Source organism: Cynocephalus volans, chromosome 8 (genome assembly GCF_027409185.1).
Source record: "Cynocephalus volans isolate mCynVol1 chromosome 8, mCynVol1.pri, whole genome shotgun sequence".
NCBI classification, from domain to species: Eukaryota; Metazoa; Chordata; class Mammalia; order Dermoptera; family Cynocephalidae; genus Cynocephalus; species Cynocephalus volans.
In genome coordinates this window covers 98461639-98472670 of record NC_084467.1, presented here as the reverse complement: position 1 = coordinate 98472670, position 11032 = coordinate 98461639, and the positions used below count along the sequence as shown (strand labels likewise).

The 11032-nt window shown below is 42.5% G+C and overlaps 1 non-coding gene across 1 annotated transcript; it reads right to left on the bottom strand.

The window, feature by feature from the left end:
* Nucleotides 1-10627: 10627 nt before the first annotated feature.
* Nucleotides 10628-10732, bottom strand: LOC134385422 (small nucleolar RNA U13). Its single transcript, XR_010024391.1, has one exon. It is a non-coding gene; the product is annotated as a small nucleolar RNA U13 (small nucleolar RNA).
* Nucleotides 10733-11032: the final 300 nt, after the last annotated feature.

Here is an 11032-nt window from a genome sequence, read left to right as displayed (position 1 = left end):
GCTGGAGAGGCTCTATTAATATCACAAAAGTAGATTTCAGAGCAAAGATGACCAGAGACAGAGGGTTATTTCATAGTAATAAAGAGGTCGGTTCATCAAAAGGACATAGTAATCCTAAACATTTACACACCTAATGATAGAGCTTCAAAACACATGAAACAAAAACTACAAGGATAAACAGAGAAATCCACAATTACAGTTGGAATTTTAACTCCCCTCTCTTAATGATTATTAGAACAAGTAGACAGAAAGTCACCAAGGACACAGAAAACTGAATAGAACCATCAATTAACTGGGCCTAATTGGCATTTATAGAACTATCCACGCAACAGTAGAATACACATTATTTTCAAGTGCACAGGGAATAACCAATTAAACATAAAACAAGTCTTAATAAATTTAAAGGATTTAAATCATACAAACTATTCTCTGATCATATGGAATTAAATTAGAAATCAATAATAGAAAGATATCAGGAAAATCTTCAATTATTAAGAAACTAACATGTTTATAAGTAATCCATGAGTCACAGAAGGAATCAAAAGAGAAAAGAGAATGTATTTTGAAATAAATAAGATTATAATATAACATCAAAATTTAGCAGTGCTTAGAGGGAAATTAATAGCACTAAACCCCTCTATTAGGAACAAAGACAGGTCTCAAGTCAATTACCTCAATTTTTCACAAGAAACTAAAAAAAAAAGAAAAAGAAATGATAAAGATAGCAGCCGAAATCAATAAAATAGGCAACCAAAAATAAGAGAAAATCAATGAAACAAAAGCTAATTCTTTGAAAATATCAATAAAATGGACAAACCTCTAATCTGATTAAGAAAAAAAAAAAGACAAAATTAGCAATATAAAGAATTAGAGAGGGAGCATTGCTATCAGCACCGCACTCTACCAAGTGAGCCACGGGCCAGGAGAGGGAGCATTGCTATAGTTCCCACACACATTAAAAGGATAATAAGTGAATATTATTTACAATTTTATGCCAATAAATTCAATGATTTAGATAAAATAGAAAAAAATTTGAAAGACACAAACTATCAAAGCTAAATAAATGAAATTAACAATTAAAAATCTTCCCTAAAAGAAAACTTGAGGTCCAGATGGATTCACTAGTGAATTTTATCAATCACTTAAGGATGAAATATTACTAATTCCACACAAACTCTTCCAACAAATTTAAGAAAATACCTCCCAACTTATTCTATGAAACCAGCATGGCTTTGATACTGAAATCAGACAGACATTACAGGGAAAAGAAATACAGACTAATATCCTTCATTAAATAAATGGGAAAGAACCCTTAGAATTTTAGCAAATTATATCTAACAATATATAAAAAGGATAATATGAGACAACTTCAAAAAATTCATGGAAAAATAGAATTGAAAGATAATACAAATCTTTTCACAAACTTTAAAAAATACCCTTATACATCACATCCAAGTGGGGGTTATCCCAGAAACGGGAATTTGGTCTATCATTGAAAATCCAGTCTATAATCCATATTTTGACAGACTAAAAAATCAAAAAAAATATATAATTGTATCAATAGATGAAAATTTTTTTTGACAGAATCCAATATTCTTGATATAAACTCTTAGTAAACTAGAAATAGGGGGGAATTTCCTCAATGAGATATAAGGCTTCTGCAAAAATCCTACAACAAACATCTTAATGGTGAAAGACTGAATGCTTTCCTCCTAAGATAAAAAATGAGGCAAGTATGCCACTCTAATCATTTCTATTCAACATTGTACTGAAAGTTCTAGCCAGTGTAATAAGGCAAGAAAAAAAAAACATTCTGATTGAAAAAGGAGAAGCAAGACTTCTTTTTTTGCAGATAACACGATTGCCTATGCAGAAAATCTTATGTGAAGTTTAATATACAAAAATTAATTGTATATCACTAGAGAATTCTAGTAACAAATAATAAAAAATTAACATTTAAAAACAGTATCATTTTAACAGCCATTTGCAATAAAGTGAACTTCAACCCTCACCTCACACCATATACAAAAATTAATTTGAAATGGACTGCAGACAAATATAAGGTTAAAACTATAAAATTTCTTATTTTTTATTTTTTTATTGTTTGTCTTTTTTGTAACCGGCCGCACTGCGCTCAGCCAGTGAGCACACCAGCCATCCTTATATAGGATCCGAACCCACGGCGGGAGCACTGCTGCGCTCCCAGCGCCGCACTCTCCCGAGTGCGCCACAGGGTCGGCCCAAAACTATAAAATTTCTATGAGAAAACACAGGAGAAAGTCTTAGTGGACTTGGGTTTGGCAAAGATTTCTTAAATATGACAAAAAAACACAAATTATAGAAAATAAAAATAATCAAAATAAAATTTTGTCCTTCAAAAGGCACTGTTAAGAAAATTTAAAGGCTAGCCACAGATTGGGAGGAAGTCTTTGCAAATCATATGTATGACATAGGGCTTGTATTTAAAATACATAGAGAACTGTAAAAATGCCATTAAGAAGATGAATAATCCAATTTAAAAATGGGCAAAATATTTAACAGTCAATTTAAGGAAGGTACACAGATGTCAAATAAGCCCATGAGAAGATGCTCAATCTCACTGGTCATTAGGTACATGCAAATTAAAACAACAGACGACATTATATTACCATTAGAGTAGCTAAAATGAAAGCAACTGGTTATTCCAAGCATTGGCAAAGATCTATGCAGAGGAACTGGAACTCCCATTCATTACTGGTGGGAATGTAAAATGATACAACCATTTTACAATAAGATTTGGCAGTTTCTTAAGAAATTAAAGTACACATATACTACATGATCGAATCATTCCATAACCAGGTATTTAGCCAGAAAAATGTATGTTCACATAAAGACTGATACATAAATATTTATGGCAACTTTATTTATAATATCCCCCAACTGGAATCAATCCAGAAGTCCTTCAAGAGGTGAATACATAAGCAAATGAGGATAGATCCATACAATGGAGTTCTGCTCAGCAATAACAAGGAACAAACTATTGATGCACACAGTAACATGGATGAATCTCAAAATTATACTAAGAAGCCAGATGAAAAAGATTACATACTTACTGTATGACCCTATTTATATAAGTTTATAGAAAGTACAAACTAATCTATAGTGATAGCAGATCAGTAGTTAGAACACGGGGTGGGGGTGAGGGGAAGTATTACTCAGGGGCATGAAGAGACTTTGGGGAGCAATGGACATGTTTATTATCTTGATTGTTGTGATGGTTTCACAGGTTTATATATATATGCCAAAATTTATCAAACTGTACACTTTAAATATGTGCAGTTTATTGTATGTTAATTATACTTCAATAAACATGTAAAGAAAAAGGAATTCATTTTAGATTGCTACCCACCTATACTCAAACATATAACTTTAACAAAAATACCCTATGTGCAATGTAATCTGACATATCCATTGCGTTCCACTTCATTTAATTGAAGATATACTGTGGTCACAATCGACTAAGTTTGTTTCACAATTCACTAATGAGTTGATACTCATAATTTGAAAACAGTGTTTTAAGATATATTTGAAAAATATGAATGGCGCGTACCCAATAGAGTCATCACCTAGTTATATTGACAAGCCCCTCTGAGCTAGTATGTCTTTATCACTATAGTTCATCTTCCCTTCTGTTCGTGTGATTGAGAAATTATACAGCCTAAAAAGAAAAGTTCTAATCTTTCAAATTCTGGCATTGGAGACTGAGATTTACTCTCCCCCTTTAGCCACCATCTTCCTACTGACTGGCTTGGGAAATTCTTGATTTTAAGATCTCATAATGAAAATTCTTCTATGATGACTCTAGTTATGAGACCCTCTATGGGAGGCTTTTGGGGACCGCTGAGGTGGCAGCCACCTGACTGCATGGTTACTAAAGCTGCCAAGGCTTTTGGACTTAACTAACATGGATAGCAGCTGCTATTAGCTATCATTTCCCCCATAAAGGAAAGCAAGCTGGCGCTGGCAGTGAACCTACTCCTTCTGATAACTTATTTAGTTTCCTGAAGAATTTACTTTAAGGTGTTGTTTTTGCCTATGCATTGAAGATCATATGGAGAGGGGTCCTTGTTTGCTAATGTACGGTATATTAACAGTGGTTACCGTGTCTGTGTGCAACTGTGTCTGTGAGCACAGCAAAGAGAAAAAGGCATGAAGCTAGAGGAGGGAAGCAGAAAACAAAAAAAGGATAAAAGAAACTTAGGCTTGGAGTAGTTTCTATTTCGCTATGAATTAGTGTTCCTGTATGCAACTTGATATTTATGTGCTTGGTGGTCTCTCTCTAATCGCATGTCTCTCCCTGTCATGGGAAGTGGTGTAATTTGCAAATTCAGTCTATTTTATGTCCATGAAGATTTTAATAAATTAATCTGGAACCAAAAGGAGATAAAACTCAGACTGACGTTTGAGTTGTGATTCTGGCTTCGGCTCTTTTTAAACAGTGGCCAAAGACAAACAGCAGGACGAGCTGCCATTATTTCCAAAGACCTCAGCCTTCCCAGTTGTTCCAGAAGAACCAGCGGAGTAGATGCTCAGAGCAAGCCCCATTACACACTGAGGGGACACAGGATTGTAAACAAGAGCTTAAATTCCTAGGCTTGGCAGGGTGGCCTAGGTCATAGGTGATTTAGCTCCAAAAATGTTACATCTAGATTGTGTTCCAATAAGTTGACTCCAGAGGTTGTAAGTTCAGAATGTGGACAGTTTTAGGAGAGGGAAATCAGAGTGTATTGATGCTATTGCTTCTGGGAAAATAGATCTCAGTATCGAATTCACACCTTCCTTAGGAACTAGGAGAGAGTATGACATATCAGGATACTTCAAAAATTCTTGGAAAAACAGAACTAAAAATAATATACATCTTTATAAACTTTTTGAAGTACCCTCATAGTGATAAATACTTGGGCCTTAGTGTTAAGCAAACCTCAGTTCAGGTTCTGTCTCTGCTGCCTGCCAGCCTTGTGACCTTGGGAAAATTGCTTAATGTCTCTGAACTTAGACTTCTCATTTAGAGCAGTGGTTCTCAACTGCGAGTAACTTTTCCCTCCAGGGAACATTTAGTAATGTCTGGAGATGTTTTTTATTGTCATGACTTGGGGGTGGGGGTTGCTACTGGGTAGAAGCCATGGCTGCTGCTAAACATCCTATAGTGCACAGAGTCTCTCACAGCAAAGAATTATCCAGTCCAAAATATCAGTACAGCCCAGGTTGAGAAAACCTGGTTTAGAGATAATGCATGCAAAGTGTCTGGCATGAAAAAGGTAGGTGCTGAATCAATAGTAGCCATTATTACCAAATGATCAATTTAGTGTAGCTGATTGAAAACCAGATTCTGGTTTTCAAGGACTATCCATGTCTGTCTTAGGCTCAGAAAAAGTGCTTAACAGTGGTACCAGCAGTCCAACAGCACAGGTGTAGCGAAGAGATTAAACATGGTGGCTCTGGAGCCAGCCTGCCTGGTCCAAATCCTGGCTCTACTATTTACCGCATATGTATTCTCCGGCAAGTCACTTAACCTCAGGCTACTTATCTATGAAATGGGTACAATAATGATATCTGCCTCATAGGGATGTGTTAAGGCACATGAAGGACAAGTCTGCATAGCACAGCAAGTACTCAACTTACATTTGCTGTTATTACAGGAGGAGAAGTTATGGAGATAATGCTAAGAGGGGCACTGGTTTTAATAAGAAGCTTTGAAGTTTTTGATATTGAGTATAAGGGAACACAAACCAAACAGGCAATTCATGCAGCGACAGAAAGTGCAACCCACCGAGGACCCGCTATGAGTTGCTGGGAAAGGTGCCAGGTGTTTATAAATATCATCTCATTGAATCCCCCTGACGACTCTTTGAGCTGGCTTTTATTGACCTATTTACAAATGAGGAAATAGACTCAGAAAAATTAAAGTAATTTGCCCAAACTCACACAGCCACTAAGTGACAGAGCTGAAGTTTTGAATCCTGGTGTGACTCCAGTCTGTTTTTGTGGGCTGAAATTCAGAAATGCTCAACTCAGGGCAAATTCCCAGAATATAAAGCATTCAACTAGTTGGAGTTTTCCATGTTTGAGGATAGGAAGAAAAATTTAAAGCCAAGCCTCTGTCTAGTATATTGGCTGGAACAAATGGCTTGGAGTACATGGAGATGAGACAGGAGGAGCAGCCCTTATTTTTTTCCAGTGACAACTGCTAAATCCAGGGAGAGCACTCCGCATTACCATAGCAGCATAAAGTCACTCTTGGAGAACGTTTCCTGGTGATGTCTTAGGCCTGGTAGTCTAAGAGAAAGGATGTGGACTGTTAGGTTAGTCAGTGTTGGTACTTTCCACATGTTGGTATTTTCTGGAGGATTCCTGAGACCTTCCTCCTCCCAGTAAATATATCATGCTGCTATTGTTGTATGTGTGTATGTAGTGATGGGACCACAATAGCCTGGGACCGAGGAGCCAGCAGAACCAGGAAAAGGTTCTAGGTGGATGCTATTGCTACCTCTAGACAAACAGCTCTGTAAAGGGTGGGAGTGGTGCCTTAGAAAAGCCAAGAGGCCTGAATAGATCCCAAGACTAGCTGTGATAAGAGGTTGCACACATAACTGTGCTCAGGGCTGGGGCTGTGATATAGGTGTTGTTTCACAGATCTCTGGTTTTCCAGAGAGTCCCCTTCACCACATCCTGTGTTGGAAGGCATCACACACAGCTTACACTGGGACAACCATCTGGGCAGACCTTGCGAGGAACCCGCCCACCTCCCTCAAGCCAGGGTCTCGGCAGACTTCAGCTTTGCTGCCTACTGCCCAGAATAATGGACTTCTCAGAAACCCTCAGCCCCACTCACTCAGCAGAAGCCCAGGAGGAGCAAAGAATGGGCCACAGGCCTCAGTGTCATCATGTCCCTGTGTATTCTGAGGGAGGCCCTGTTCTCCGCCGGGCTGAAATGCTCTCCCAAGTTCACTAACCTGTTTGTTTAAATATAGAAGCGGAAACAGATGCTGGCTGGGGCGGAAGTCTCTGAGGAGAAGGGGTTTTGGCAGTGGCTTGTGGAGGCTGAAAAGAGCATGGGTGTGCTCCAAGCCCAGCCTCTGCCGATCTGTTTTGGGGCCTTTCTAGTGTATTCCAGAGCCGTGACAATCAGAACTTGGCTCCTCTACAAGCTCCTCCTCATGACTGACCTGGAGGGGGGTTATTTTTAAACTGATCTTTGTGACTTGCTTTTGGCTTGTATCCCCGATCCCCTCTCTCAAAGGCCCCAGAACTTCCTGCTTAGGCCAACTCCAGCAGGGGTGCTGCCTTTAAGAACCCGGGAGCCCAGGGCTGTCTGTACTTAGACAGTGGCATGCCAAGGGCGCTGTCCTGGCAAGCAGAGGACAAACCAGATTGATCTCATGATGGGACTGTATAAAGGACTGGCAGCTTCAGGCCCAGGTACCAGCCCGGAGTGGGGAGACAGCCAGTTCAGTCACGCAGCAGGAATCATGTGGCCCAACCCGCAGATCCAGGACTCTCCGGGCCACATAAATGGGTAGGAACACCGGCCTTGGCGTTGCCAAGTGATCCAGAGGGGGTGCTCCCCCTTTCTGGGCCAGGGCTGTGCTGACCTCTGTGGTCTACTGGGAATGCCCCTCCCTCCCTCCAGTGTCCCCAGCTAGGCTCGTGGAGTTCCAGAGGAGCACGTCCGGGCTGAGTGCACCACCAGCATCCTCAAATTGTGTTGAGGGTGAATCACACCGACAGTTCCACCCCTCCACCCGCTGCGGTAGAGCAGGGGAGATGAGGCGACGCCTTTGCGACTTCTGGGGGGATTCCCGGCTACGACACCCTGCGCAAAGGCCCCTCAGGGCTCCTCTCTGCTGCCTGGGGCTTCCTCCAGTTCTCAGGCCTGCAGAGCCCAAGTGCTGCCTGGAAGCCCATTGCCTCTGGCCCAAAGGACACTTAGCTCCTTGCTGGAAACTCCTTCCTTGTCATCTGCTTGGAGGAGACTGACAGGGTCCCCAGCTCCTGCCAGCGAACATGAAGCCCCTGTTCTCTCATCAAATAAGCAGGGCCAAGGACAGACAATTTAGAAAACTGGCACTTCCTCTCCAAAGCACAGGGGAATCCAGGCTCAGTTCTTAGCAGAAGGAAGTCCTGGTTCAGGGGCCCCTGTAAAATCGGCAGGAAGTGCCAGTCTGTGTTCTCCCCTCCCGGCTTTCCACCCTCACCCCTGCCCCTGCAAGTAACCAGCCCATGTGATGCTCAGAAAGTCCTTTCCTGGTTAGAGTCTGGGTCAAGAACTAAGTTTTGCTCTAGAGATTCCCTCTCTAGGGGAAGAGCTGACCCTAGGGCTGCCTTTCTGTTGAATTCAGGATTCAAAACTTGCAACCTCTGTTATTTTGTAGAAAGGAGCAAACCCACCTCTCAAGGTTGCCATTGGATTAAAAGAGCTGCTCTAGGTAGGCAGTGTAATACAGTGGTTGGGCACGTGACTGCCTGAGCTCAAGGCTGGCTCAGCCCTTTACTGGCAGCACAACCTTGGGCAAATGACTTAACTTTGCTAAATGTCAATTTCCTTACCCGCAGAAAGCAGACGTGATGAAAATGATAGTCTCTCTCATAGGGCTGTGCCAAAGATTGAGGGAGAATCTGTGACAGAGCATTCCAGGGTCAATGAAAGATTAGATGATAGGCCAGCATTGTACCTGGCCCAGAGAGAGTCCAGGAGTTTCACTGGTATTGTATTACTGCATGGGAAAGTCCCTAACATGGCTCTTGACTTTGAGGGAGGCATGACTTCTTTCAGCATGACTTTAAGGGAGACAGTGTGGTATGATGTGTGTGTGTGCCCACGCTGCACACACGCTCACGCACTCGCAGTGGGGTGTCAGTGGTGGTGCTGCGTACTACTTCAGACTTTTCTTCTAACATACTATATCTACTTCCTCTTTGGGCCTTTGTCTTGATCTGTGAAATGCGAAGTCGGAACTATTGTTTTCTAAGATGTATGTCAGCTTTCCCACACAGAGTTTAATACTAAAATGATATTTATCAAAGGGGACGTATGTTTGATCAAGACATGACAAAGACATTAATCTTTGGCATGTAAAAGGAGGGGGAGGGGTTTTGAGGCTTGCAGTGGTCTTCAGACCTTACACCAGGGCCTGTCTGCCTGTTCGTGTTTTCTGTTGAGGCTTCTTCGCCCTTTGCTCCCCTCACTGAGGTTCTTGGACCTTCCTCCCACAGCCCCTCCCACCCCCAGCTCCCCTGCAACCCCACCCAGCCAGAAGCTGCCTTTGCTTCCCTGCAGATGTTTCCAGTTTGCAGATTGCGTGGAGTTCACGTTGGTCATTTGTTCCATTTGCTCAGAAACAACAGCCAGCATTATTGGCAGGAAATGGAAAGGGTGCCAACTCCAGGATAACACAAAAAGCCCTAGTCATGGGCATGGGGTGGGGGTGGCAGTGGGGGGAGGGAGGGAGCACAGGCTGGACCATCTGCAGTGACCTAGAGCTTCATTGCTCCCGCTGAAGTCATGGTCACTGAAGCAGTATCTAGCTTTCCTCTGGGAATGACCAGACCAGGCCAGTTGACTCATCTTTGAGGGACACTTGGGAATGATTGGAGGGCCTGGCTCCATGGCCCACCCTGAGGCTAAACCCTTGACCTAGAACAACTTCTATTTCTTTACACCTTTGAAATCAGGAAGGATTCCAGGGTTAATGAAAGATGAGAGCATGTTTCCTATTTAGGAGCAAGAGCAAATACAAATAAATGTAATGCAAATTAAATTATAGGCCTTGTGTGCCCCATGTTTGCCAAGCAGCTGTTTTGGCAGGAGTTGGCCTTAACATCCCCCATGCTGCTGTTCTTCAGCAACCTTCACACCCTGAGCAGGGGGTGGCCCCCTTATACTGATGAATAGTGCTGAGTGATCTGCCAGGCCCTCCAGGGTGACGGACACACGAGAAACAGAAACTATGATTATTTCCCTGAATACTCTGGCCCTTGGATGGCTTCACATGCAGCAACTGAGGGAGCCCAAGTGACTTTTGGAGGCTATGTGACAGGCTATGTGCCTAGAAGCCACACACTGTCAGACCCAAGGCTGCCTTTCCTCCAGGCTCAAAAAGGAGCAGGGGTGGGGCTTTTGGGGAGCCCACTCTGCAGGCCTGCTTACTCGCTTCCTGGCAAGTGTGGAGAAGGGACAGGAAGATGTTACAGTCTCCCTGCAACTCCTATGGGCACTTCCTGTTTCTGAAGCCAATAGCACTATTGGTGGACTTGGAACAGAACGAGGACCCCTCCAGAGGAAGACTGAAAGAATTAGCCCTGAAAAATCTTGGGATCTAGGGAGCACATCCTTATGGATTCCCTTATGAAAGTGGTAGGTGTGGACTGGCTGAGTACTGAAATGGCCCTGATGGACCCTCCCCGGTAGCCTCAATTCCTGGGGTTGTGGGGGACACGAGTGCCTGGAACCAGGGTCATGCCTGTGTTACTTCACTCAGTCCTCAGAGAAGTGTCTTTCTCATTCATCAAAGGGGAAATAAAGACACAGAAAGATTAAGCAATTTGCCTGGCCATGATTACACATTTATTTCTTTTTCCTTTTTTTTTACGTCAGACGGGTAATGTGCCATCATCATAGCAAGGTTTACAGAGAGGCACATCTCACACAATAGTGTGAAAATCCAGTCATCAAGTTTGTGAACCACAAAAGGATTCAAGGTCATCCATTTAGAAACAATGTTCAAAAGAAAGACATGCATGTACTGAAACACACAGCTGGACCTGATAGCGATTTCTCCTCTGGAGCATGTTAGGGTGAAAGCAGAGTGGGACAGTCCTGGCACGCAGATGAAGAGGCACCGGCATGTGTGCCGTGCAGGATGTATAAGTGGCTGCAAGTGTCTCACTGTAGCTGAACATCTGTCAGGCACAGCTTGGGTGCTGTAGTCTGGAAAGGCACTGCCAATATGGGGTAATGTAATTGATCAGGGCCCAATACTGCATTCTCTAGCAC